The sequence below is a fragment of the Palaemon carinicauda genome, chromosome 37, assembly GCF_036898095.1.
Source record: "Palaemon carinicauda isolate YSFRI2023 chromosome 37, ASM3689809v2, whole genome shotgun sequence".
Taxonomy (NCBI): domain Eukaryota; kingdom Metazoa; phylum Arthropoda; class Malacostraca; order Decapoda; family Palaemonidae; genus Palaemon; species Palaemon carinicauda.
In genome coordinates, this window is record NC_090761.1 from 10753316 (window position 1) to 10763190 (window position 9875).

The following is a 9875-nucleotide window of genomic DNA, read 5'->3' on the forward strand; positions in this document are numbered from 1 at the left end:
CGGAAGGTGTGTTTATGGAATGGCTATAATTACCGAGCTCTCCTACGATCGTAATTTGTTTCTTGAGATCCCAAGGGATTCTTAATGAGATCTTAAGCCTAAACATGTTTTCAAGTTCTCATCCGTTTCCTTTCGTGATAAGAAAAGAGAATCATTTGTGCCTAATTGTAACGAAGGATGATGAGATCCCCGGTATGAGTTTTTTTTTTTTTTCTGGAACGAGGCTCGTTATGGTTTCAATCTTTTCTCACGTTTCATTTTCGCCTTATTTGGGGATAAGGACCTTTGTAATGGATTGGGCACAGTCTCAGGGCTTCAGAAATGAGAATTTTGATTCATTCCTTGGATACTTTATACTTTCAAAGGTATATAACTTCCAAATATATGTAAGCAAGATAGTTATGAATTGTGCCAAGCAAAGTAAACAGAAATGTTGAATTGATCAAATTCGAGAGGGAAAGTAATGCATTCTTACTCACAAATAGTATTTCTCATATACCAGAGTAAAATTTATATCTGTTCTGGTAGCCTATGGGTAACGTCTCTACCTAGTAATCGCCAAACTGGGATTCGAGTCCCACTCAAATTCGTTAGTGCCTTTGGTCATTGCAACCTCCTTGTGAGGGTGAGCCTATAGGTCTACCTGCTGAGTTATCAGCAGCCATTGCCTAGCCCCTCCTGGTCCTAGCTTGGGTGGCGAGGGGGCTTGGGCGCTGATCATATGTAAATATGGCCAGACTCTAGGGCATTGTCCTGCTTACTAGGGCAATGTCCCTGTCCCTTGCCTCTACCATACACGAGAGGATTTTAAACCTTTAAACTTCATATACTGTATATGAATGTAATTTTACACTTCAAATACTAAATAAAATGTTCTAGATTTGTGAGGTCAGATATCAATCGAATTTCGATCTTCAACAGTAAAATATGTTAATCTAGACTGATATATAGATATTTAAACGGCTAATAAACAAAATGAACAAAGAAAAGGAACGCAATTTGAATGGAATCTTGGGCAGGGACCATTGCTAACCTCCTCGGGGTCTCAAAATAGAGTAAACTACAGGGGCACTCAGCAGACCGCAGACCTCCACCACGGCAGCTTAATTCTCAATCTTTTGCCCGACCTTGACTTTGACCTTTGACCTTACCATGTATGAATTGGCGTGGATTTTCATACACTCATATAATGATAATGATGTCCAAACTTATGACTGATTACATGAATTGGACAATTTGCTTGACCGTGACCTTCACCTTCCAAAATTCAATAATTTCCAGCTTTTTACATAACAGTTAATCTTGCAAGTTTCATTACTCAACGATAAAAATTGTGGCCAGGGAGCTGTTCACAAATAAACACACACAAACAGGGGCGAAAACATAATTTCCTTCCAACTACGTTGTCGGAGGCAATAAACTCTGGATAGGAAACTTCCCTCACGCAAGCAGTGGCGGGAAGGGAGTACTTTGGTAAGGTAAACAAACTAATAAAAAGGCTTCTACTGTGAAGAGAAGCATAGTAATTCAAGTGATTATTTGTTAATTACAAAGTTCGGTTTCTTAAGAAAACAAAGCTTCCTCTGGGGAGGGAAGCCTCATCGTCCAAATTATTAAAGATAAATTAGTCTTTTCTTTTTCTGTAGAATACGCATCAATTCTGATAAGCTTTGTTTGGTCGTTGTTATACACCCATAGATGGAGATCGACTGATTACATGTAAAAGAACAATATAGATAATATAGATATTTAAGGAAATAAAGAAAATAAAACAAAACAAAAAAGAAAAAGTAATGAGTAGGGAACAGTGAAAGAATCTCAGACAAAGAGAGAAAAAGTCGTTATTATTATTATTATTATTATTATTACTATTATTATCATCATTATTGATTGCTAAGCTACAGCCCTAGTTGGAAAAGCAGGGTGCTATATGCCTAAGGGGCTCCAACAGGAAAAATAACCCAGTGAGGAAAGGAAACAAGGAAAAATAGAAGTATCACATTGTACCGCACATGTTGCATACTCGCTCATACACTAACGTTATTACTTTTTTTTCAGTTCTTGCTCACCGCGGCACTGATAATAGAAACATGTTTAAGCTTGCTATCCCATGTTTTATACTGTTTAAATTTTTTGTCATTCTTACTCTCAACTGTCTGTATAAAAGCTCGTTGTTTTGTTGAATATACTTCACTGGCTTTCATCTCGCCTTTCCTTTAACACTTACTGACAATAACCACCTCGCACAAAAGTAAAGATTTTCTAGGTTCAACCATCCATTGAAATGAGATTTTACAGTGTCATATACTGAACAAAATCTTTCATTGGGGTAATTATGAAATACCTGGAGTAAGGCGTCGAAAACCTTTAAATAATTCATTGAATTTCCATTTCTCGTTAAATATTTCTCCGCTTTCTATGGGAGGATATATGTATATACAGTATATATATATATATATATATATATATATATATATATATATATATATATATCACCAACGAATGGCATTTAATACCGAATTCTATCTTGGGAATATACATCCACTTGGAATTCATTTTATGGTAGCAGCTTCTGGCCGGGTGGAGATTCGAACCCCCACCTGTTCGGCTGGAATCATGCCTGCAGTGACTATACCGATAGCTCAGTCGGTATAGTCACTGCAGGCATGGTTTCCAGCCGAACAGGTGGGGGTTCGAATCTCCACCGGGCCAGAAGCTGCTACCATAAAATGAATTCCAAGTGGATGTATATTCCCAAGATAGAATTCGGTATTAAATGCTTTCGTAGGTGATATATATATATATATATATATATATATATATATATATATATATATATATATATATATATATATATGTGTGTGTGTGTGTGTGGGTGTGTTTATGTGTTTCATTAGATATTTACCTCCTGATGCTCTGTCTGCATCAACTATCTTTATTATGATTGATGTCAATTTCATTAGCTATAAAGAGAGAAACATATCCAGAAAGTTTTGTGTTGCATAAATCAAATCACTTAACAGTTTTGGAAAAGAACAATAACTATTCTTCATTCCAAAGGGCTTTGAGGTAACTTTCCCCTGCGGACCCAATTAAAAACAATGTGGAAGGTACTTAACACTATAATGACTATGAAATACCCTATAAATATCGTAATGAGCTGCGAGTCTGACATTTCGTAATGTAATTAAGTTTAAATATTGCCTCATAATTCAAGTTGACCTTATGGTATGGATTACAACATCTTTCCTGACCTTTCCTGCAGTTTATATTATCATTAAAGTTGACTGTTACCACTGTACAAGCCTCCTAGCTAATGCTGTGGTAACGTGTTCGCCTAGCATTCTCATGGCAGCGGATCAATCCCAGCCCGGGATCATGTGTTTAAGCCGTTTACTGGGGAGGTCACTGCTGTTGTTGGGCACCATAGTAGGGGGGGGGGGGGGCTTTCCCGGCTGACGTTCTGGTCAGCACCTATTCTGATGAAACTGAAACCAGATACTTTTACCTTAAATTTACATTAATTTATAAGTTTCAATTCAATGGCTACAGTGAATTTGAAAGATTGTAGAGAGAGAGAGAGAGAGAGAGAGAGAGAGAGAGAGAGAGAGAGAGAGAGAGAGAGAGAGAGAGAAATCCGAGTTATCAATAGCAATTCCATAAAGAGGATTGCAATTTCAATCGTTCCCCGTCTTTCACGTGTGCGGAAGGTGCAGCGAACGCTCGGAAATTTAGCCAACGAAAAGGCGTTTAAAGGAAGCGTAAAACTTTTCCAATCACCCGATCACTTTCTACTTCCTCACCAACGATCCAATAACGTTACGTCTTCCATGGTTCGCCTCTTAACAATTTTTCCTTTGATGCTTGGTTGGTTTTCTTTGTTTTTCGTTCGGAATGAAAACAGAGGGAGGAAATACTACTTCGGATTAGGTGCTAGTGATTTTTTGGAGCTGACTTCAAGGAAAATAACTTATTTCCAATATGGAAGTCATTGATACAATGAATTTTATACGTTCGCTTCATGAGAGAGAATATTCTAAACTAATATTGGCGAATGTTCGTTTTAGGATAATCTGATCCTCCGCATTTCGAAAAATCTAAAGGCCGTTTAAGGCAAGGTTAATGTGACGTTTTAATTTCTGTTCGTATAAGCTATGATCATATATATGGCTTCCTTGCGCTATAACACTGAATTAGAAAGTTATTTTGGCATAGACAGCCATGAACGCTAGTTCAAATGGACATAATAGAAGGGAATTTTCCAAGATTTCAATTTATTTCATCTGATTGGGAGGGAAAATTTAAAGGTATATTCGGCTATTGCAAGATCATTTTAAAGACAAGACATGAATTGTTTTAATTATTTTCTCAGTCGGATCCAATCTCTCTCATTGACGTAAATAACTTAGTCTCGATGCTACATTGGCCATTTCACATTTCCATCTTATTTTTTCACATCACACGTAAACAATATTATTCATTTTTCATAACTTTAACTTGTTCATCCCCTCTTTATGATAGCTTGCAACAGGATATCTTTTGCACATGATTGACTGAGGCTAGGAACAGTAATATTGACCTAGCTAACAGGACAATGCCCTAGAGATTGACCATTCATGCATATGACCAGCGGCCAAGCCCCCTCTCCGCCTAAACTAGGACCAGGGAAGACCAGGTAATGGCTGCTGATAACTCAGCTGGTAGACCCCAAACCTATCATTTCTTAGTTCACAAGGATGGTGAGGTTGCAGACACCAAAGGAACTTACGAGTTTGAGCGGGACTCGATCCCCCGTCCGGTGATTACAAGGCAGGGACGTTTCCAATAGGCCACTGTTCTTACGGCCACTAGTAGTTTTATAGCTTTTCAAACCTTACAAAAAAAAAAAAAAAATCTATTTTGTTCCCCAGTTCCTCCATGTCGAGAATTACTGGCAGTCAGCTTCAAGACCAGACGCGGAAGGCATTTCTCCTTTTGCTCATAATACTAATGCTACCACTGGTACTATTACTATTACTAATACTACTGTTGCTTCATTAGTGATAACTTATAAGTAGCGGCCAATTAGTCAAAGTTCGATATTAACTGGAATTACATTCTTTTATAAATGTAATTAGGATTAATTTCCATCTGGTTTCAGGAAATCAGTCCTAATGAGACTAATCAATGCAATCTTGAATGATAGAAAGAAAAATGTTTTTTGTTATTTACCTACAATGACGAATATCGTTTGCAACCTAAGATAGTAATACGGATTTTTTTTTATATTCTAATCCTTTCCAACTTAAGGGGACCGTCCGCCATGTCCGCCATTTTTTTTTCTAATGATCCAAATTACACCATTTCTATATATGTTTTAGACATATATAATACCTTTGCTATAAGAACTGCAATGCTAAGTACAATTTTGCAGACTTTGGATTCAACTGTACAAAACAGAATCGACATTGTTACCTACACTGTTTATTTTCTATTCTATTAGACATACTTACATATTTCTTCCTAAATTTGGTAGTTATATAATGATTAAAATTTCGTTGTCATAAAAAATATCTATTATGTTGACGTAATGCATATGATGGCATAAAGAAGTATATTTATGTTCCACAAAGTAACGCAGTAAATATACGTAGTTTTGTAAGGTGGTCAATATTGAAGGTAAAGGTGTCTGGCTTCAGTTCCAGTTTCATCAGAATAGATGCTCAACAGAACGTCAGCCGGGCAAGCCCAACCCACCACTGTGGTGCCCAACCACGGCAGTGACCTCCCTAGTAAACCGCTTGAACTCACGGTCCCTGGCTGGGATCGATCTGATGCCACGCGAATGTTAGGCGAACACGTTAGAACTGTACTAGCCACAATTTTTCCACGATATCCCTAAAATGACTAAGAAATTTATATATATATATAAAAAAAATTTACCATATAGATGAAATTACATGATAGAATTTCATGTGGGATAATTTAATTGAGCATTGAAATTGTGATTTTCTTTAAAATTTTAATTATCTCATTCACTAAAATTAAAATCGTATTCACTCGGTACATTGAACCCACTGCTAAAGTTGCTTTTCCTTAACGTTAAGGGAAATGTGCTGTAGTTTAAATGCTCGGGCGATTTCAATCCTTGTTTATTTGTATAGTCTATACCAATTAACTTCGTGAAACCTTTGATGAGAGAGAGAGAGAGAGAGAGAGAGAGAGAGAGAGAGAGAGAGAGAGAGAGAGAGAGAGAGAGAGAACTATATCGCTAATATAATGTATGAACGCATGTCTGAAAACATATATATTTTATGTATATATAATATGCACACACACACATATATATATATATACACACAAAAAAATGCAGCCATTTTTAGACCACTGCATGAAAAAGGTAATATATATATATATATATATATATATATATATATATATATATATATATATATATATATATATATATATATATATATGTATATGATATGTGTATATATACACACACACTCACATCTATATATATACACAGTATATATATCTGTGTGTGTGATGAAAAACGAAAATTCTCCAGGTTCTAATTAAATTCACAATGAGATGCTGCGTACGGCAGTGGAGCAGTGGTTGGGTGACTGGCCTGGGTTTATATGGTATGCTGGATTAGGGAAAGTTTCCAAAAGAATGGGTCAGAGAGTCAAATAACACAAAGAACTAGAAAAGCTCTCAGAGAGAGAGAGAGCAGACCTCCGCCACAGCACCTTATTTCTCAAAGCCAACTTTCCTTCCCCAGAATCAATTTAGACCGTATTCGTATTTGAAGTCTGTGTGACAACTATTTGCGAACTTGGGGTTAAGGTTAGAGTTAATTCGGTTGACTTTTGCTCGACCTTAACCTTGACCTTTGACCTAGACCTTTCAAAATTGAATCACTCCCACGTCTCAACATAACAATTAATCTCTGAAAGTTTCACTACTCAGAGTAAAATTGTGGCCAGGAAGTTGTTCACAAACAAACAAACAGTGCCATATCCTCTGTACCATGGTCTTCCACTGTCTTGGGTTAGAGTTCTCATGCTTGAGGGTACACTAGGGCACACTTCTATTTAGTTTCTCTTCCTCTTGTTTTGTTAAAGTTTTTATAGCAAATATTTATGTTTATGTTGTTACTATACTTAAAATATTATATTTTTCTCTATTTTCATTCCTCACTGGGCTATTTTCCCTGTTGGAGCCCCTGGGCTTATAACATCCTGCTTTTCCAACTAGGGTTGTAGCTTAGCATTTAATAGTAATAATAATGATAATGAACGGGCAAACATTAGCAAAAAACGTAACCTCCTCCCAACTTCGCTTGCGGAGGTAACCATAATATCAGGGGATGTGCATTGTGGGATCATAGTCACGTGTTAAGAGAGATTTGAAACTCCATTTATTTCTAATGAAGCAATTTTTTCAGGATTATTAAAAGTTGAAGGAAAGATTGTATGCGGCATACATGAACTCAGAAAACTGTTGCAGAATGAACAGAAATGCGTTGAAGATATACAGCTTTCATGATGGAAACGAAATGTTCGTTGGAATTTTAAGGCTGGAAAGTACTCTAGGTTTCGCATAAAACTCTGAAACAATGAGGTGTTATGTTACCAATGCAGTTTAATATCTTTAATAGGTGGAGTGAGCGTCAAGTAAAGAAAAAAAATAAGAGTTAGGTCTCGGGTACAGCTGTGAAATCACAAAAGTAGTTGAGAATAGTGGGAGGAATAGTCGGAGATGTACCTAAAACTATTAAAAAAGGGGAAATTTAGTACAATAGGAGATGTTGGTATTAAATGTTTACAAGAAAGAATAAGAGTATGCGGGTAAATGGAAACCAAGAACATGGCAAATAAATGGCTCTGGAAAATGAAAGAATAGAAGTGTTAGTTTTTACAGGGTTTGGAAGGAAATATAAAGTACTAGTGTACCAGAGCCGTAAAAATGATGGCTAAATATTTAGATAGATATGCATACACACGCACACGCATAGAGATTTAACTCTTCCCGCCCCCTGCCCCTTTCTTAACTACATCTGGCATTGCCGCTAAGCGTGACAGGAAAGTAATATGCACACTCACATGTATGTATGTATGTATATATATATGTATATATATGTGTGTGTGTGTGTGTTTGTGTGTCTGTGTGTATTTGTGTGTTTGAGTGTGTGTATATATATATATATATATATATATATATATATATATATATATATATATATATATATACATCAAGCCACAAATATTCTTTAATATCGAATTTATTCTATCGGAGGATAGAGACCCAAAGTGGTCTAATTAATCAACTACAACATTTATTTTGACTCGGAGGAAAAAATCCTTAAATCCTTGTGTATGCATGTAAGCAATTTTATGCGCATTCCTGTGCCTTTATGTTTGCGTATGCATGTGCAGTTTTTATTTGGCGCTTAGAGGTATTGACATATATGCTTTTAACATGATAGAGCAAAAGTAGTTCAAAGTCTCTTTGCAACTCTCCATCTATACAGTGTGGTGGAATGTCAGTTCTCATGAGTCGGCCATTGATAGGAGAGAACAATTCTTTGTTTTCATTTCCTGAGTGATATACTCTCTCTCTCTCTCTCTCTCTCTCTCTCTCTCTCTCTCTCTCTCTCTCTCTCTCTCTCTCTCTCTTGTGCCAAATTACTTTTAATCATTGTCTATATGCATTCTAATTATAACGAAATAATAAAAATAATAATAATAATAATAATAATAATAATAATGTGTTAAATCATTATCACCATAATGTTAATTTCAGTACTACACAGTACATCTGACATCTGACGAGACATTAAAAAGTATAGTTGCTTTTCTTTTACAAATTCACCCACAAGATGGTTAAAGAACATTACGAAGATTCATACCCTAGATGCATAAATTTACCAGCATAACAAATTAAGTCCCGAGGTGTGTGTATAATAGCGGCCACCTGTATGTATGATAACGCCTGACTAGGAATATGGCAGTGCAGCCCGTTAGGTAAGTAGGCATGGACACGGCTTGTAGATTAGGTTATGGGGGCATGGACACGGCTTGTAGGTAAGGTTATGGGGGCGAGGCAGTTTAGGTTAGTCGGTGTCCATTTTTTATGGACATGGGAGGAACTGGCCGCTGATATACAAAGGCTCCTAAGTCCCAAAGCACGAGTACAACACTGCTCTTGAATAAAATATCTGACAATGCACGCCCAAAAAAGCAACGCGCATCGATCACTTGCAAATCCCAGTTTTTATTCATGACACATCGCTTTTGATTTGTCGAGGCGTCAGGGGCTAATGCATTTCCCATTGTTTCAGGGAAAAGGCTTTATCAAATAACGGACAATCTAGAATATCTATCCATGTTCATTTCAGAGCCCAAATTCAAATGCATGAAGACCCCCATGGCCTAATATGGGCATTTTTTTTTATTTATTTTTTTTTTTGGGAAATTCTATCTATGAAAAGGGTAAATTTACACGGTTTTTTTAAATCTTTCATTAGGAAATATACATTTACAATTCTTACAATTTATATTATATTATATATATATACATATATGAATATATATATATATATATATATATATATATATATATATATATATATATATATATATATACATATACATATATATATATATATATATATATATATATATATATATATATATATATATATCTGAATGACGGTTGTCTGTCTGTCAGTCTGACTTTTCCTTGACCCTTTAATTAGTGCGCATTGCCCACAAAGCTATGGTACTGCGTTCGAGTCTCATCCAGACAAAGGGGAACAGATGAGGGCGTTCATAAGAATAGAGGACACCTCTGACATACCTGGTTATTAGACGACTTTTGTGGAT